This window comes from Zalophus californianus, chromosome 4, assembly GCF_009762305.2.
Source record: "Zalophus californianus isolate mZalCal1 chromosome 4, mZalCal1.pri.v2, whole genome shotgun sequence".
NCBI classification, from domain to species: domain Eukaryota; kingdom Metazoa; phylum Chordata; class Mammalia; order Carnivora; family Otariidae; genus Zalophus; species Zalophus californianus.
Window position 1 is genome coordinate 124623839 of NC_045598.1, and position 20823 is coordinate 124644661.

The following is a 20823-nucleotide window of genomic DNA, read 5'->3' on the forward strand; positions in this document are numbered from 1 at the left end:
TTTATCATTTATTAATAAATATGTACTGTTGCCTACTCTACGGAGGCACCATTTTAAGCACTGGGAATATAACAATTGAGTAAGCACAGTGATTAGTCTTGTGAGTAAAGTGCTTCTTGATCACCGAATAACATGATTTAACACCTTGTACAGGACACACCCACGGGCACCTGCCCATACTTGCTAAAGCAAACTTGCCAACCATTCAGGAAATAGGAATTAAATGGAATTCTCCTCTGAATCACACTGAGTGACCTGGGTTTTACACAGTGTGAGACCGTCCAATGCAAAAACTTCAAAGACCCTCTTCAGAGATTTATGGTTGAACTGAAATTTTGTCCTACTAATTACAAGGGACAGTCACACTGGGTTTGGACTCAGGGCTTGTACTCTCTCATTAAATTTACCACCTGGCATGTAGTAGACCCTCAATAAATATTTATTAAATGAATTAATCATACAATACCCATAATGGCTCATTTGTGATATATTAATAATATATAAAATTCTTAGTAATTTATTATCTATTGCAACTTGATTTCTCTTACACTCTTAACTCAGTCTTAAATGGCCGTTCACTCCCGTTTTCTTTTACTACCTCACTGCATTAAAATACTGCTTTCTTCCCCCAGCTTGTGATTTAAATATGCTAGCAGAAATTCCTATTAATTCCATTCCAAGTATTTGCACAGAACTGATCCACCATAGCCGTCTGCTAATGATGCATCTGTCATTTTATTGACACCCCTAAACAGCTTTATTCTCTTTTCTAATTAAGAGACAAAACTGGTATTGTCAGCTGATGAACCGACATTTGGGGGCTTTTGTTCTAATGTAAAAGGCAGCACATTATGATGCTAAAACAAAAACTCAGGAATGTTAACAGAAAAGCCCACTAGACAAAATATATTTACATGTACGATTTGAATTAAGCTTGTTATAAGCCTAATGCGCATACAATATTTTGAGTTACAGGGAAAAAAATATACACTCATGGCAAAATATATTACAAACAAAAAGTGGCGCTTGCTACCCTGACTGGCCATTAAAATTCGGAACAAAGCAGTCTCGTGTGCTCTCCGGACAATCAAAAACCCCAAGAAAGAAAAATTAAACCTTTGAAAGCTGACCAAAATGAGGTGCTGCTCACTTCAGAGAAGTAATAATAATGTTTAAATAACACCTAACTAAGAACTGAAAGTTCTTACAGAAAAGCCATAGAAATGAGGTAAATAGCACATTTTTAAAGGCTAAAAAAGCAATGATTTCCTGACGATTATATTAGCCAATTGCCAGAGAAACGACAATTACATGCAAGTACAGGACTAACAGCTCACCAGAACGTTCTCAAGCAACTGAGGAGGACAAGCCGTAAAACCTCTATCACCATCACATTAAAAATCTAATCTAAAATCATTGCATGTCAGAAAATTAAGGATTCATCAAAATATTCCCAAAGGTTATGTGCTGAAAGGAATGCATAAGAAGGAACCACACTCTTTGATTTCTTTACACAGAAAGGTATCGCAGGGTCTACATTTTCAATAAACTAAATACGAAATCTGGTCTGCCAAATGAGATCATTGTTACAAAGCAGTTAGCATACATTTTGGCATGCAGAAAGTGTCTGATAATATTAGCTGCTCTTATTATTGTTGTTATTATTGTGGTGTCAGAATTAGCTCATTGCTTTTTCATGGTTCCTTCCCAAGGTTTAAAAGAACCCTAGAAGAATTTCTTGTGGCTAAGCCATAAAGTAATTTCAGCTAATTCTGTTTCTATCCTTCTTTCTACATATTTTTGCGCTGGTGTGGCACACTAGTTCCAAGTTCTTGTCTTTTACATCATTTCACCCTCTTTGCCTAAATGCTGAGGACCGAGGCTCTGACCTGCATGTCTTGCTTTTTAAAGCTCGTATCACCCCAGCTTTGTCTTTCGTATCATTCTCGGGACTATGAGCTAAACCTCCCTCACATGAAGCCCAGGGCTGACTCCTGCTTGCTGAGAAGCAGAGTTTGGGTACGTGGCTTATGAGCAATTATCATTTCATTAAACCTGTTACCTGCATGCGTCAAGATTAGGAGTCCACCAGCTGCCTTGCCCTAAGCCCCTAAGAGTCAAACCTTGGTCTTTCACCTGCAGGAACTTAAAAGGTCCCCAGGGTCACTAGTCTAGCTGGATTTATGTAGCATTGATTCTTTAACACTAGAAAAGTCATTAAAGGAAAGACGGTACCTTATCCTGATCAAAAACCTTCTGTGACAACAAAATCAACTTATGAGTTATAAATCAAATGCTGGCTCTATGTAGCGGTGGACGCCTGCGGATTCAGTAACTCCTCCTTCGCCATCCTCACGGGAGCCGCCGTGTGCGAGATGACCCAGTCTTGGTTTCCACTGCCTGGTCCAGGGTGGGCATCTCACCTACGCTGAGTCAAGATGAGCCTTTTTTTTTTTTTTCTGGAATATTTTGGACGAGCCAACAAGTGGGTAACAGTTATTCGGAGCAGAGCAAAACAATGTATACAGTCAGTACCTGGTTACACAACCACTGCTAGGGATTATTCTGTCCCCAGAGCAATAAGGAGGAAAATACTGCTCTGAGGCAGAGAGTATACAGTGGCAACCCAGTGTGCAAAAAAAGCTAATGTTCCAGAAGGGATCCTACCCTTCAGAAGGGCTATTTAGGCGTTTCCATCCCAAGAAATCAGAGCTCTTATAGAACTTAAGGAAACTGCTTTTGTTAAACAGTAATGCCGTATATATGCAAGATCACTGTGTGTGTGTGTGTGTGTGCGTGTGTGTGTGTCTGTGTCTCTCTCTCTCTCTCTATCTATTATCTATCTACCATCAGAGAGAGAGAGAAGTAGAGATTGTGGAACAGGTTCCTGAAAAGAAAGTATAATGGCAATTGGGCAGGAGACTCTTAAGAATGTATCTGGTTGCTTAACTATGACAGTCCTTCTTTGTTCTGAGTTTCTAGGGGGTAGGAAAAGTATAGAGTTGATGATTCATAGACCTAGAAAATTTTCCTAATCTTTTTGTTGGAGTTCAACTTCATTATGATAGCCAAACAAGAATGCCTCTTTCTCCACAATCATTCATTCAACAGCCAGCTTGAAAGATAAAGCGGTGGCCAAACCCAGCCCCCACTTTGATGAAGTTTATGGACTTCTTGCAGAAGTCAACAGATGGGTATTTGTGTCATCACTACTTCACTGGTGGGCGACTACAGCTGAGGAGCAGGGGACAGTAAGTGTGGAAGCCCTCTGTAAAAGGAAGATGTTGTGAGTCCGTAAACACACACCGAACCCGTTGGCTTTGGCTTTGATGGCCTCAGGCCTCTCTCTGAGCCCCCACAAACTAAGCAAAAGCCCTTCCCTGAGATTTGTGTTATGTAAGTAGATGAAAACAACCATTAAAATATTCCCCTGTTTTTGAAGATATTTTTGTTGCTATCAGTTAAATATGATTCATTAAAAAAAAGGCATTTTGGGCAAAAGGTTCAACTGGGTGAATGCCAGCAGAGATAGCTCAAGTCCTTTTTAATAGAAATTGTCATGAGTTTTTCAACTTTTTTATTTTGCTTTCTGATTTCTTTACTTTAAAGAGAAAAGAAAATATACCCCCCTTGATTCATTCTTCCTTTCCTTTTCTCTTTCTTTTCTTTTTTTTTTTTTTTTTGAGGTATAGTGGATTTTATCCTTTGTTAGGAAAACCAGCTCTTCATCTCCCAGCCATTCTATGACTTTTTTCTTTTAAGCTTTTTCTGGCATCACAACTTCATTTTTCTCTGCAATGTTGCACACGCTACTGTGTTCTCTCTAACCAGTTCAGCCCAGCCTTCCTTTCAAATACACTCTTATTTTCCTGATATGTTCCTTATGGCTGTTCCCCACTGATAAGCTGGACTAGTCCCTCATCTTATCACAGAGCAAAGTGACAGTCTCTGCCCTACTCAGGTCTGCAATTGGAGGAGAAAAGCCCCAAAGTTTCTATTTTATTTAAATGAGAAATATGCGACCAAAATATATGTGTCCTGCAGCACTGAGGCATCGTTTCATTTCAAAAATAAAAATTCCAGTTGTCTTGAACCAGGTGGGTGACTGTTTCAGGGGTTTTCTCTTTTGCCCAATCTCCACCTAATAAAGTTCTGAGAGCATGAAAAAAAATTTCTATGATTTATAAGAATTCATAATAAACCAACTCATGGGACCTTAGAAAATTAAAAACAAAATAAAGAAAGGTGGTAACAGTTGCTAGTGACACAAATTTCCAAAATTTTAGCCAGAAATATGGGTCCAATGAAGCACATTACAGGGCAATAAAAAGACCCAGAGGATCCTGACCATTACATGTTTTCACTTTTGTTTCCCTTTTAAAGTTGAAATTAAAATTTGAAGCAACAATTAACAACGCTATGTTATATTCGTGAGAAAGGAAGGTTTTCTTAAGCATCCTTCTGGTCCCATTTCGCATAAGGATCTCAGAACCCAATGTGCTTCTGCCATTTTAAGCTTTGTACTGCTGCAACCAATATCACCCAGATCCACTCTACCTGTAACTGGGTCCATTACAAAACTACCTCCCTTATTGACCCAGACATCACCCAACATCCACCCCACCCTTCAAAAAAATCCCAATTTTTTTCAGTGGAAATTATCTCAACTGTTTAAGAGAAAAGCAAAGTGAGTGGATTACTCTGACCTTTAACATGATTTTTAAAATATTCATAGACACAAATGATTAGACAGTAACATAACAATGCAATCATTTCTAATAATATAGGAAAAGGAATTCTTACTCCTCCCTTTTGCACATTATTTTTTAGTGGAAAATGCCATCAGAATTGCAACACTACTGCACATTCTCTGGGTTTGTTTCCTCATTCGGTCAGTTATCCATTCCACAAACTGAGTATGTCTTCTGGGTGCCATACACCATAACTGGTGTAGTGGGGGAAGAACCTGAGAAGACAGGGGTGCTCCTTCTTGGGAACCAGCCTCCAAGATGGCCCCCAATGATCTCTACCTCCTGATATTCACACCCTCCCACTGGACTGGATGGGTTTGTGCGACATTGTGATATTCGGTAGAAGTGAAGTTATGTCACTTCCAAGATTAGGTTATAAAAGACTGTGGTTTCTGTACTGGGTTCTCTCTTTTTCAGACCACTTTTCTGGGAAACAAGTTGCTGTTTTGCGAAGGCCTGCATGCAAAGGCCTTCAACCCCAGTGAAATACTGAGATGGCTGCAGCTCCTGTTGATATTGTGACTGCCACCTCATGAGTGACCCTGAGCTACAACTAGCTACCGAAGCCACTCACAGATCCCCCAAATCTTGGAAACTGTGAGATAATAAATGTTTGTTGCTCTAAGCTGCTAAAGTTGGGGTCACAGGGTAACTTATTACACAGCAATAAATAACTAATATGCATTTAGAATAGACAAACCATCCAGTATGTAAGTGTGGCGGAATGAGTTGTAGCCAAAATAGAAGCATAGACTAAGCAAATTATTAAATCATTGTGATGGTTGATTTTATGTGCCAACTTGGGGGGCTAAGGTACTCAGTTGCTTGGCCAAACACTAATCTAGACTGGTGTAAAGGTATCTGTGGATGTGATTAACATTTCATAAATTAAGTAAAGCAGGTTACCCTCCATAATGTGGGTGGGCCTCATCTAATCAGGTGAAGGAGTTTAATATAAAAACAGGTTTCCTGAGGGAGAAACAATTCTGCCTCAAGACTGTAACATAGAAACCCTATCTGAGTCTCCTGCTTATTGGCCTGTGCTATGGATTTTGGACTCAAGATTGCAACATTAACTCTTACAACCCTGTAGATTTCAGACTTGCCAGCCCCTCAACTGCATGAGCCAGTTCCTTAAAATCTCTCTCTCAGATACACACACACACACACACACACACACACACACACACACACATATGGTTCTGTATCTCTGGAGAACCCTGGATAATACGGGTACTAAGAGGAAAGCCAAGGAAAGTCCTTATTGGAGTATTCCACCAAACATACCACCTAAACTGTGCATTTAAGGACGGGTAAACTTCCATTAGGGTATAAAGGGGAAGAAATGATGGGCCAAATAGACGGGATGGCAGAAGTAGCTCAATACTGCCAGATTAATAGACTAGAGTTGTCTGGGACTGGGGATGGCAGATTGTGGAAGATGTAGCTAGAGAAGAGGTGGGATGAGCCAGGTTGTGAAGCATTTGTAATGCAAGACAAAGCAAACATTTTTTAAAGTAGGGAGCTAACCAAAAGGCATCAGCCATTTTTACTGGCAGCAACACCGATTAGCAGAGTTGCTCATTTCTGATTTCTGGGTAATATTTCCTCCATTCTTTATTTCAACCATGGAGAGCCCAGGAGGGCTTACGCCTCGCTAACAACTCTGGAAACACTCTTTATCCTGCTTCTTCATTGAGCTCCTACTTCACTGGCTGCTTCTTCTCAGTCTCCTTTCCTGTGTCCCCATCTCTCAGATATCCCTGAACACTGGGGCCCCTCAGAGCTTGGTTTTCAGACCTCTGCTCTTCTCTCTAAATGCTCTAGCTTGGTGTCTGGGCCAGTTCCTTGAGTCTCACCCGACATTCTGAAAACACCTCTGTTTGAACCTCCAGGTGGACCTCTTCCTTGAATGTCAGACTCCTAATCCTAGTGGTGCTGATTCAACATGTCCACTAAGAGATCTAATACCATCTTAAATTTGACCCATTCAAAATACGCTCTTAATTTTCCTACGAAGAATGCTCTTCTTCAGTGTTCCATAACCCAACAAATGGCAGGCCCATGTACCCCAGTAGCTCACACCAAGGAAATTTGGATTTAATCTTGTTTCTTTCTTTTTCTCATAATCCTCACATAACATCAGCAAATCGTTTGGTCTTACCTTCAAAATATTTTCTAAATCCGAGCAGCCTTCCATCCTAGTCAAGACCAGCATCATCCTTTCCCTGCACAATTGCAACAGCCTGTCCCTGGTCTAATGCTTGCCCCACAACAGCCTATCCTCCAGATATCAATTCTAGCAATCATTTAAAAACACCTTCCTTTCTGTTCCTGGAATTTGACAATGAAGCTCTGATCTCAGTGCCTCTACACCTATAGTTTCTTCAGTCTGGAATGCCGTTCTCCTTCTAGACATCATTATGGCTCACTTCATTCCCCTTGCTGTTCACATGTCGCTTACTCAGAAAAGCGTCCCCTGACTCTTTACCTAACTACTCCTCCTACCACCCCATCACTCTCTTCCCCTTACCTTGTGTTATGTTTTAAAAAAATACCACCTCATAGATAAGAGGTCTCTCTGGTTATAGGATGTGGTCTATCGTGTGGACTGGAAGAGAAACTCCTTAAGGGCAGGAGCTCTGTTCCGTTTCTTCACTGGTGCTTCCCCAGTGCCTAGGATGTGGCCGGCAGAGGGTAGGTAGTCAACAAATATTTGTTAAATAAGTGCATGATTGGGCTATATATTCCTCATCCCAAATACTGCACATGAGTGAGACCATGTAGCATAAGAGGGACAGCAGAGCATGGCTCCAGAGCCACATTGCCTTACTAGCTGTGTAATGTTGAGCAAGTTACTTGATCTCTTTTTACCTCACTCTCTTCATCTGTAGAATGGGGATGATAATAATATCTACTATCGGTTGTAATGAGGATTACATGAATTGATATCTTTAACATGCTTACAACAATGCTTAATATAACACTAAACACTCTATGCAGACTTGTTAGTAATTAAATAAATTAATAGATTCTCTAAGCAGCAGACATAATGCTAAGATATAATTTATTATAGAAATCAGACATAATAAAGAGATTTACTTTTAAAAATATGTAGGGGCGCCTGGGTGGCTCAATCGTTAAGCGTCTGCCTTCGGCTCGAGCCCCGCATCGGGCTCTCTGCTCAGTGGGGAGTTTGCTTCTCCCTCTCCCTCTGCCCCTGCTCATGTGCTCTTTCTCTCGCTCACTCTGTCTCTCAAATAAATAAATAAAATCTTAAAAAAAAAATATGTAAACTCAGGCACCGGGCTGGCTCAGTAGGAAGAGCGTGCAACTTTTGATTTTGCGGTTATGAGTTCAAACCCCACAATGGGTATAGAGATTACTTACAAATAAAATCTTAAAAAAAATAAAAATATGTAAACTCATAATTAGCACTCAAAAATTTCTTCCGAGTTCAGAGATGATTTCACTCAAAAGTACATATGAATGCCATCTGTCCCAGCAATTGTCAGCAGGTACACAGAAGGTGATCAATAAATGTTCGATGATGAAGAGAATGAAAGTTTGCCTTAATTTTTGTTTCCTGAATAATTCAGAAATGCATAATAATACTAAACAAAATTACTCCTCCACATTTTTCCATCTCTGGTGATATACAAACGACCAACCAGTGCATGAAAAGATGCTTGATATCCCTGGTAAAAGAGAAAAGTCAAAACCAGTGAGATGCCACTTCACATACACTTTGATGGCTGTAAAATGGTCCAGCCACTGTGAGAAACAGTCCTCAAAAAGTTAAACACAGAACTCATACGGACCAGCAATTCCACTCCTAGGTATATACACAAGAAAAAGGAAAATGTACATCCATTCAAAACCTTGTACACAAATGTTCATATCAGCATTATTCCTAATCACCAAAAAGTGGACAAAATCCAAATAGCCATTTGCATAAACAAATGTAGTATATGGCTACATGACAGAATATTATTCAGCCATAAAAAGGAATGAAGTACAGGACATACAACATGGATGGACCTTGAAAACGTTATGCTCAGTGAAAGAGGCCAGACATGAAAGGTCACATAGTCTATGATTCAACTGATATGAAATGTTCAGAACAGGCAAGCCCATGGAGATAGAAAGTAGGTTACTGATTACCTAGGGATGAGGAGGGGGAGAAATGGGGAATGACCGCTAATGGGGTATTTTTTGGGGGGGTAACAAAAATGTTCCAGAATTAGACAGTGGTGATGGTTGTATAGCCTCATTGATATACTAAAAGATGATTAATTGTACACTTTTTTTTTGAAGATTTTATTTATTTATTTGACAGAGAGAGACGGCGAGAGAGGGAACACAAGCAGAGGGAGTGGGAGAGGGAGAAGCAGGCTTCCCGCTGAGCAGGGAGCCCAATGCGGGGCTTGATCCCAGGACCCTAGGACCATGACCTGAGCGAAAGGCAGCTGCTTAAGCGATGGAGCCACCCAGGCGCTCAATTGTACACTTTTATAAGGCGAATTTTATGGTGTGTGAATTATATCTCAATTAAGAAAATAAATAAATGCAAAAAAAAACCCCAAACTCAGTAACATTTAAAATTATACAGCATACAACAATGTGAATTAAAAAAGAAAGAAAGAAAGAAAGAAATGTAAACCTCTTTAAAAAATTACCACTTGGATAATTCAGAGTTTCTCTAAGCATTTACTCTGTACAGCTGGGAAAATAACTCCACCAGCTTTGAACATTGTGAAAGGAGTAATAAATAATAAAAGCCTCACTCGTTCATTATAGGTCCTTTCTCTAGATAAAATATTTCTCGCACTCCAGTGGATTTACCTCAGGTTATCTGCAAGACTCTCTTCAGTATGAGGCATTCGGCTTAACAGTTGCTTCGGGCGCTGGGAAGGGAGACAGGACACGCTGTTCCAGGAGCGTAGGTAACACCGTGCCAGTCACGTTTGCTTCCCCAGCCATCTCCCGGGTGTGCAGAGTTCTCTCATCCCATACCACAGTCCCGACAAATTACATTTAGTACCGAATAGTAATACTCAACCACTATTCCCTAGGCCGTCTGCTCCTGTCGTCAGCATAAGACCCAGTTCCTGACTCAGTGAGAGCCACAGGTGCTAATACAGATGTCTGCACATGCAACCCCAAATTCAAGCTGGATCATGGTGCCTGTGACACTGGCATCTCCTCCATCCCTGTCGCCTCCCCCTAGCAAAGCTTTGGAGAGCGGCGGGCTGGCTACAGTGAATATGTAAAAGGCATCTAAAACACTTTCTGTGAAGCTTTCCCATTTCCTAGGCCCCTTCTTCCTTCTTTCTTCCCTCTCCCACCTTTTAAAAATTCACCTCTGAATTTAGCAAGAACTATTTAATACATACGGACTACAGGCTAGACACTGAATGAAAACCATAGAGGATACACTGAATGAAAGAAAGACATACCTTTGAGGAGCTTACACTTCATTTTGAAAGGCACCTCTCCCAGTAAGCTTTCCATGAGTTTGATTTTCACGGAGGTGCAAGTTTCTGGTCTTCTGTGTTTCTAGATGCTGGGAGTTAAACCATTTTTTGATTTAAAAATAAATTCTTGAGATGTTTGTCATTAAGTTGAAACAGTCTTTCGTTTCTTTCCTAGTGTTTAACTGGTTTTATAAAATAGCTATCTACTCTTTTTAACCTTTAAAAATGTTACTTACTTCAAAATATAATGCATACTTTCTGACATAAAGTCCTTAAAATACATATGAACATCAAACTTTAAAATAGAAGTTATATTTACAATGTCCTACTGAAGCTCGATATTTAAATAATGAAGTAAAAACTTAATATAAATTCAAAACACTCATAACCGAATGGTAAATTCTATATCTAGGATTTCCTTAAAAAGGAGAAGGGATATATTAATAACAACTGAATTTTCTCACAATGCACCCACACACATAGCCACTAGTTTATTGGCAGAAACCAGGAGGACCTATCTTATATGCTGACACCTACAGACACATATCTAGAGATATTATTATCCCCCAAATCATGAAAAGCATAATACATTTCCTGTTCTGAACTATTATTTAGTAATCAGATTAACAAAAAGTTAAAATGACCATTGTCTGTATTGATTATACACAACCCTTCACTGTCTAATAGTTTAGCAAAAAATTTATTTGACTCTGAGTTTCAACTGGCATCTCCACTCTTGGAAAATGCCTCAAATAAATTGCAGGTTTTTATATCCTACTATATTCCCCTTATAAATAAGGAGAAATACATCTTGATGTAATACTTTTTTTCTAATCTGAAAAGAATATCTCAACACTACATAGTCTTTAAAATAAAACCAACTATTCACGTTTCCATGTTTATGATAAAACATTCTATTTAAAAAGTAATGAACAAACCCAGATGTTGTGTATTTTGAGGCATAGAGAGCTACTCTTATTTGCAGTCTCCACTGAAGTCAGGCTCTAAGATCCTTGAAATTTGCAATCCCCTTTTTCTGCTTAGAAAATGCTGGTCAAACACACACACACACACACACACACACACACACACACACACACAGAAAATTTATGTATTATTCATTCTCAAATTTGAAGGGGTAACATGCATTTTCAATAACATATATCTGTTGAGCTGTGGTTGAAGAAATATTTGAGACTTATTCTATTTGAAAGAGAGTATGTAAAATAAATTTTGGAAATTGAAGAGATTTTTCAAGGAAGACTTATGCTTCTCCCTTCACTGGAACTACTTCTCCTGCTCACTCCACTGTGGGATGTGGATACAAATATCCCCAGGCATTCATTTTCTGCCAGGACATGTTTGTGGTTTAAAAATGCACATAGCAATTAGTTTTATGCCTTCCAGTAAGAAATGGAACCGAATACTCATGGTATGAAGGGATTGCACGTGTGTCACAGTGCCCGGAATTCAGCACTCCATCCCCCCTGCTGGTTTTATAACAATTCAGTGCTTTGGGATGGAGCAGCTCCTGGGGTAAATGCTGCTTAGGGCTAGGGGTGGGGGCAGTTTAACAATGAGAGTGAGAAGAGTCATATAAATAGCTTAAGTATAATTTAAACATTCTACATCAACATTCACAGCTTCTGAACAGCTTCAAAAAGACTAAATTGACATAAACATTTATCAAAATTGTATTCTTTACCAAAAAGTATAAATGTTCTCATTTATCAACACAAATTCAATCATTAAATAGGTAATAGAGTTTAGGGAAATTAAGTTGCCTTAGTGACCACAGCAGAAAATGACTCAGCAGCAATCCCAAAAAGCTCTGAAATAAAAGACAAGAGAAACCAAATGGATATCCAACTCTCCCTATTTTAACCCCTGTCCACTGTTGAAGGATATAGATTGCCAGAAAAACAGGAGTCCCACTGGCATGTGCATCCAACACATGTATAAGCAGGCACCAATACAAACATATGGTTGTGATGGCAACGGGGGTGGGGAGAGCATTTGGGTTAGAGGTGGGACATGGATGGCCTCCAGAGTCATTTTCAAGTCTACAGGCAACAGTCTTGTCTCTGCTCACCACTGACTCCCAAGTGCCTGAGACATAGTAGGTGTATCAAGGAATACATTCAACAAAATGGCAATGGTACCCAAAGTACTTTCCACTTCAGTGTAGCCTGAGGAGCTAACACATCTGTGTCTAGCACCAGCAGCCTGGGATCACTGGAACAGTACAGGTCCCTACTGCTCACCCAGTCTAACCTCCCCCACCTGCTGAGGAGTTAAGCCACTCTTTCACTAAGGAGAGGAGCCAGAGAGAGTAAGCCTCCTGCTTGATAACTCATAGATCATGGTGCCTTCTCCACTCAGGACTCTTCAGTACCGACCAGGCTTGCCAAAGAGTTCCTGGGAACACCCAAAAGGCTGTACTTTTTGACATAACTCAAATGTGGAAAGTAGGGTGCAGATTTCTCGATTCTAGATTCTCAAAGGATTGCAATCAGTCGGCATTAACCAAGCATCCTCTGTGGGCAAAACGTGATCAGAAAATAAACTTACAGATGAAGTAAAGAGAAAAAAATCACAGAAATGAATACACGACACACTGACAAGAGGTGCCTGCCCCAAATAGCCCCAAGACAATCTGCCATTGCTTCTGATTCTATTCTCAGCAAGCAGCCTCTGCAAGACCATCGTGACCTCAAGCTACCTGGATGTCAGTGAGGAGTTGTCCTGATTATAATATACAAACATTTATGTCTCAGAAAGGGTCCATTCCCAATTTTAAATTAACAAACAGGCACTATCACTTATTCATGTCTCTTGTTAGACAGTAAGTGTACATCAATCCACAAGAGGATGGTTAATCTATGATTACTGACAAAGTCAGGCATTTGGACTGCAGAACAGAAAACCACACTCTGGAGAGAGCCAGGACCTCACTCTGGCCTGTCAAATGCTTCCCTTGACATTGCTAGCTCAGCCCTAAAAACAACAGAAAATGGGCAGAGACATTTTGAAGAATGTCTTAGTGGACTGAACAGAGAGTAAAAGCTGGATCAGTGGCCTAAGCATCACAGCTATAACTGTAAGGGTGAAAATAAACTCAAGCTGGTCTTATGCCACTTTCTCTGACCTTATCATACTGCATACACCTTCAAAGCAGAAAAAGAAAACAAGTCTCCTGAAGCCATTCCCACATCTGATATTACAATAATCTGTATTTTGCATGAGCAGGACCCAGATTATTTTTTCATTGCTTCTGTCTACCCAGCACCAAACGCTAGCCCTGGATCATGACAGATGCTCAATAAATATTTGAATGGATGGATGAATGAAGTTTAGATTCTTCCAACCTGTTCTTGAGTCATAAGTAACTCTTCTGGAGGCTAATGTAGATCCTTCCAGTTTACTAGGGTGAAAAGTACTTTTCCACTTTCCATTTCCAGAACTTCATATTTTGATTTAGATTGTTCAGACCTGTCTCCCCAGGGGTCAAAGAAACTGATTAGGACTAGGTTCTGCCAAGTGTCACAGCCTTGAGACCACCTGCTTCTTTGCTCTCAGGGCAGTGATCTTGTTTGTATTCTCATTTGCAATCACTGTTCTCCAAAGGAAGCCCCATTATGACGATTTGTGAAGCATAACAAGGGTGATAAAGTATTATCGTGCAGAAATCAAAGGTCTGACCATGGCTACCAGGAGAGAGCTGAGTGTCAAGGGCTTGGGTCTGTGTGTGTGTGTGTGTTTGTGTGTGCACGTGCGCGTGCATGCAGGACTCCCATTCATCCAGTCCAGGAAGCTCAGCACCACAGCAATGCTTGGCATCACGGGTGAAGTGAGGCTAACTTGGAGATGATATTTAAATGATTCTTTCCCCTACCTTTTAAAAGAAGAATAAAAAAATTTTATGCTTAAAGTCATGGGTAGACTGAGGGTAGGAAAGGACCATAAAATATACACGGAATGGGTTAACAATAAACTTAGGATGTACTCAAAAGAGTTTTCAAGAAAATAAATGTTTGATTAAGAAAAATGAAGTTATGCCACACGCATGTACATATATATACATATATGTATATACACACATCTAGGTGTGTGTAACATGCCTGATGATCTCCAAAGCCCGCTAATTAACCAGGTTAATTAACCTGGTCTTCCTAGGAATCCTGTGAGCAAGACAGAGAAGTAATAGTCTTCCCATCTTAAGAGGAGAAAACTGAGGTCTAAAGTGATCTGCTGCAGGCCAGATGGCTAGTAAGTAGTGACAAGATGATAACTGGGTCTCTTGATTCCCAGACCAGTGTGTTTGTTTAGTTAATCTACCCTCAATATGCGTTGAAGCTTGGGAGACAAAATTACCATCAGCTCCATTTCAAAAGGGCAACTAAAAAGAAAGAGAAAAATAAGGCAATGTGTTCAGTCTATTATTTTACTAAGCTCTCCAGATTCTTTACCTATTGAATATTTCATGAACATGAAGACCCCCTTTAATTGCTTCATTCCTGGTCCAAATTCATAAGAGAAAAATAATTTAATTTAGAACCTTTTGTAGTGCAAGGTGATTAGAAAATATCACCTGCAACAAACTTTTAATTATATGCTCAGGGTCAAACATTTTGAAACCTTATTTCACTAAGCTGGCACTGCCATCAACCCTGCTTTTTAATTTTTCACGCAGATTCCCTTTCTATTTACCCCCACCCTGCATTCGGCTCAGCTGGGAAGCAAGACCTTCCGGCTCCTCCCTTGCTCCAGCTGAGGGAGAATAAGGGAGTTCTGTCCCTGTTGCTGTTCTGCAGCAGTGTGAGAGGCAGTGCCTGATCTGATCCCTGAGTGGATCGGCAGGCAGGTGTGGAGCTGCAGTGAGAACTAAGAAAACCACGGGGCCACCGCGACTTGCATGCAACCCATCCACGGCCACTGTGCGAGCCATCCGCCATCAGACACAGAGAAGGAGAGCAAGTGTTTAGAAGCTCTTACAGCAATTTCACAGAGCAGTTTTATGTCTGTTGAATATAATCATAAAAAAGGAGGTAGTATCTCAAATGCTTTTTATTTCACTTTTCTAGTCATTTATTTTTATTGTATTTTACAGAAGTATTGATCCACAACAAATTGGAAAAGGAATAAAAGAACTGGTCTATCACCGTAGACAGTGCGTAGACAGACACACTGCACTAGCCGACCCCACCAGGCCTCCCGAGTCAGGTTTTATGTGGGAGGAGTACGGTGATTTCTTAGAAGATCAAGGATTCCTGCATCTCACTCTGAGAACATAAGTTAACAGAAATCTAGGTCTGTAATGACCGCCTACATTTTCGATTCTCCATTGTGTTGTGATCCTCTGGGTAACTTCTGCATACATGAGTAATGGGAAGCAAACAACCCAGAAATGGATCAAATCAAATGTCAGTCATGTATAAGGTAAGATATTTAAGCATAAGCCCAAAGGGCCCTGTTGGAAATCTGAAATTTTAAAAAACTTGAATTCTTCAGTTTTATGCTGCAGACTAAAAGCGGCCACACTGGGAAAGGGAAGGCTGTCCCCGCCCTCCCTCTGCTTTTTGGTAGCTGAGGTGGAATGAGCAGGTGGTTTCAGTTCAGTTCCTCATTTATAAACTGGCTCTGTGAAAATACACGCACGAAGCCACTTGTTTGGCGGTCTCAGAAGAGGGGCTAAAGACTGACCGGACATGAGACACAATTACCCTCTCACCCTAGAAGGAAGTCCCTGCAGGTTAGGGGTGATGTATATCAGCAGGTCAGGATGAAAAAAGCCAGCACAGCTGCTGCCTATGTGAGGCGGGCCTGAGGGAGAAAGGGAAGATTTTCATTTCCGGATTACCTCTTTCACCAGTACTCAAACTGACTTAAGAAAATTAGTGATCAGGTTATCATGAATATGTGCTCTTTAATCCTCATCTTTCAGATTGCTAAATCTGTCATTTTGAGGAAGCATTTTAAATTACCACCTTTTAAAAGTTGTACATTTTTTAATAACAAAATAAAATATGATGGAAAATTCCTTTTTTGGGGGAAAGGGTAGATAATGGACCCGATAAAATTAAATCTGACTGCCATGATATTTTGTATGCGTATAATTTTGTGCGCAGACAATGGATGTGTTATCAACAATCTAAAACAGCCGGTGTTTCCTGTTACCAGGTTTCTTGGGCTTCGTGATAATGCAGACTCCCTCTAGTGGCCAAAGTAATATATATAAATTCACAGGTTTGTTAACAAAAAAGGGTTATCTTTTGTGACTTGGCTCTTTTCAAAAGAAAATAATTTTCTTTGATGTACAATTTCTTTTTAGAGTACTTCACATGAGGTAATTGTATATAAATCAAAGAAAGTACAAAATGTAGATTTTATTCTTAAATTAAGTGTATATGGTATATATGTAGTTATAATTCTTATAATTGATTAGGCAGAAATTTGTCTTCTGAATTTGTAATATTAAAGTTTCAGAACAAAGAAGACTCATTAAATTTATTAATAGAATCATGATTATTCTTTACCAATACTAGTGCTTACCATTTAGGTGACTGTATTTCCACAGACAAATTATTTCCAAAGCAAGTATCAGGTCATTAAACAGAATCATTTTAATCTGATGCCTGTGACGAAGACTCTATATAACATAATAAACATTTATCCTTTAAGGTGAAATGACAGATTCCTAAAATGTTAGAACTACAAGTTCTGGATAAAGGAGATAACACACGTGGTAATTCTATAAACTGCAAAGCCAAAAAAAAATTGGATATAAGTCATTTTTTCCATCTAATCCTGAAGCCTTGTTTTGCAGATGAAAAATAAAAATGTGACAACCAGAAAGCTCAAATGACTTGTGCTAGGTCCCTGAACTGGTTAGGAGAAGAGGGAGCTGAAATCCGACTCTCCTGACTCTCTCTCAGTCTTTTTGGACTACAGATGACTGAGGAGAAATAGTCCCCGAGTTGCGTTCTTCCCTTAAGCGTGCATCTTAGCACAGACTTGTGACTATATTCTCTTTAGAATGATTCCCACATGAAAAAGCCTCATTAGACATATTACATATCTTTTTACATTGTATGGATTATTTGAGGACTTTCAGAAGCATTTGTTAGCTGACAGAACAAACTCCTAGGGAATTCCTTTTATGGAATGAAAATGAGAAATTACTAATTAATAAGAACAATAATATATGCAGATTCCTAGTTCCAGTGCATTCCTAGTTACCATGGACTTGAAACTTAACTCTGAGTTTCTTGTAAATTTCTGTGATTTCTGTGAAGAACAAATGATGCCAAATTAGTAAAAGTGCTTTGAAAATTGTGTAAATGCTATAAAAACAAATTCTTGTTTTAGTTACCCAACATGAAATCACACAGAAAAAAAAGGGGGGGATTTTATCTATTGCTTTAGTTTCCTGAAAGAAACAGAAGGAAATCGCCTATCTTTTGGAAGAGTGAATTAAAATAAAAGAAAACCACCCATTATCTCCACAAATGTGTCCTGAGAGGCAGGTTCTGTGCTAGGTGCAGAAGAATGCATTATAAAGTCTCCTGAAAGTTTTGGAATTTGATTTGGATGAGAATTAAAGTCTTGTCATAGAGCTGTGAACTCTCATAATTATACTGACCTAAAAATATAGTAATGAATTTTCAATCCTTGGGGAAGGCCAAACACATTTTGAATCATTAAGAGTTTTCATGCCTTGAAAATGTATAAGACCCCCTTGTCAATCCAAACTGTGACTCTGAGAGAATAGGGAGTGTTTCTGTCTTGTCCACTTCTTTGGGCCCAGCACCTAGGATAGCGCCAGGTGCAGAGTAAACATTCATTACATATTTGCTGAACTTGAACTCCAGGCTGGAAATCAGAAGAGTCCATCTGGAGGGCGAAGGGTTGAAGGGTTGAAAGAGGAACTGAGCTAGGGGAGGATGGAGACGTTTTAGTGCCTTCCCCAGGAGATATGCACCTTTGTAAACAGCATGCTACCTAGCCTGGTGGATGACACAAAGTTGGGCTTCACTTTTCAGATGGGTGAGTATCAATCACACCTGCCAATACTTATCCACAGATTACATGGCATCCCCAAACTGTCCTCTATATTCCAAGTTGGTGGATAGAAAAAAATGTGTGAAATCTTCACCACTGATAGAAATATCAGAAAAGCAGGCGATAGATATCAACCTTGAATCTTCAGACATAATACAAAACAAATGCATACAAAAACAAAACCAGTTCACACGATTTACATTTACTCTTTAAAAGGCTGACCAAGAGGGACAAAACAGGGCTCGCTTAGACTAGATGTCTTCACATATTAGATTTATTGATTGTGACAATATTTTTGAAAACCAAGAGTAGAATCACCTCACTCCATGCATCTATGTCTGTCCAACTTAAAATATAAAGAGAGCTGAAAAACCTCTAAAATCCCACCAGTTTTTCCAATGTTCCATGCTTTTGAATGTTTTATTTTTTCTAAATCCTAACACATGATGGGTGATAGAAGCTTCTTTTTACTGTCAGAGAGATCAAAGAGAGGTTGAGAAAGAATCCATAAGCAGATGCTGCCCAGTGACAAACCTGAAAGAAGCAGACAGTGGGGCCAGATGTTGGGGTGACCTTCGGTCTGCAGAGCACATTGGCATGGTGTTGATTTAGATGGTTGTTGGCAGAAGCTTTAGATACAGCAGTAGGGGGAAAAAAAAACTAAACTATGGAATCCTTTCTTACTCTTTCCCATCACTAGAAAACCTGAAACCACTGGTCAGTAGTGCTGACGGCTGTCAACGAAGTTGAATTCACCACACAACCCTGCCAGTAGGTATCACATCAAAAAGGAGTTAGCCGCATGAACAAGAACATCTTCAGGCTGTGCCATTTTGTATTGCGTTCAACTTTCAACAGCTGTTTCTTGAGCGAATGCAGACGCAAAATAATTATACAAAAAGAACAACATATTCGGTATGCAGGACAATGTTTGCATTTGTTACATAGCCATTAATAGAGGATATAACAAAGAAAGATGCTGACATGTCTAAAAAGTTAATGCCCTGTCAACCGTTCTAAATAGTGCTCAGTGAAAGTTCTCTTAAATTGAACTCTGAACTGTCAACTCTGGAGAAGGATGAGAAAGTATTTTTGAATCAAGCAGAATTACTCAAATTGGTGCAGCATCCACAAAAGAAGAATACACAATGACACGTTATAGTTTTCCAGGCTCCTCTCACATTATGCGATTATTCCCATCGTTCGCTCAACAGGAATGTAAAGAATTTTTCTGGTGACTGAAGTGTTCTTATTACTGTAAACACTGGTGAATAAGGTAACAGATCTCTAATCCTAGATTCTGACATAATTTTAAATCTTCGCCACTATACAACACTAAAACACAGAACATAAACAGAGGCTTACTTTACAATATTAGATATGATTGAAGACCACACAGTTCTTCTGACGCTTTTAGACATTTTGTCACTTTACCTGGAGAAATATACACTGCTTATTCTGCATTGCTGCTGATGTCCAGCACTTGTCAAAACCTCTATCTGTCAAGGCCTTCATAAAGAGTTGGAAAATGACAGATCAGGATGTCTGAGTTGATGGAGCCCCAGGAAAAATGGAACAGATAGAAAATTCATGACTCTAAACTATATCAAAGTGACTTCTGTCAACATCATGTCAAAAGAACTGTTCATTTTTAGAGTTTTTTTTTAATTATATAAACACTTTTTTGAGTATGAGCTAAGTGTAATGAAAAAAATTCCTTGGTGTACAGTATGATCATCCAAATGTTCCAAAAATATACTTTAGATCATCCAGGAATAAGGAAAATTCTAATAGTAGACACTGTCTGCCAGTTAAAACCAATGACATTCAAGAGAGATGTATGAAGATACTATCGGCTTAAAATAGGACAAACCATCTGGCTTATAAAGGAACAAAAGTATATTTTTTGCATATTTTTTGGACCCATCAAATTTCTACAACTGGATTAAATTTTATTCTTCTACAATCAGTTTTGATCCATTTTTTGCTTAGTGTGACAATTATAAAACACTAATTCAGTGTTATTTTCTTAAACAGGTTTCCTAAAATATCTGGTATTATTTTAATTTTTTAAAAATCACTGGAAAACCCTCATAATGCATAATTTCCTTAAATTATTGCTTTCAGGAGGAAGTAAAAAAAAATGGCTTATAATATGCAGTACTGCATATGCAGAAACACTCCATAATCACATTCAGAGAGTCATTCACCGAATGAAATATGAGTTGCATAAATCTGGAAATGACCACTCTCTCGTTTTAATTCCCAATACCTTTTAGGGAGGATGGCTGGCACCTGGTGTTAGAACCCAGGCAACTTGATTCCCATTGCTCATATGTCACTGAAACAAACAGGATAAGTGACCTTGTGCAGTAAAGACCACGGACTATGCAGTGTGTATACATACAGACAGGAAGGGAAAATCCACCACACACACACACACACACACACACACACACACACACACACATGAGCACACGTGCTGAGATACATGCATGCACACACATGCATACCCATGCTCACAGGCATGCATG

At 39.4% G+C, this 20823-nt stretch overlaps 1 protein-coding gene across 3 annotated transcripts in view; it reads right to left on the minus strand.

Moving 5' to 3' along the window:
* Positions 1 to 20823, minus strand: part of LOC113939871 (cytochrome P450 7B1) — a 184406-nt gene that overhangs the window by 78541 nt on the left and 85042 nt on the right. Inside the window, exon 2 of one of the 3 annotated variants that reach the window (XM_027626575.2) lies at positions 10211 to 10317. The exons of the other annotated variants lie outside the window; for them this stretch is intronic. The gene's annotated coding sequence lies outside the window, so the exon portion shown is untranslated. The remainder of the gene's footprint in view (positions 1 to 10210; positions 10318 to 20823) is intronic. 3 annotated transcript variants of the gene reach the window in all.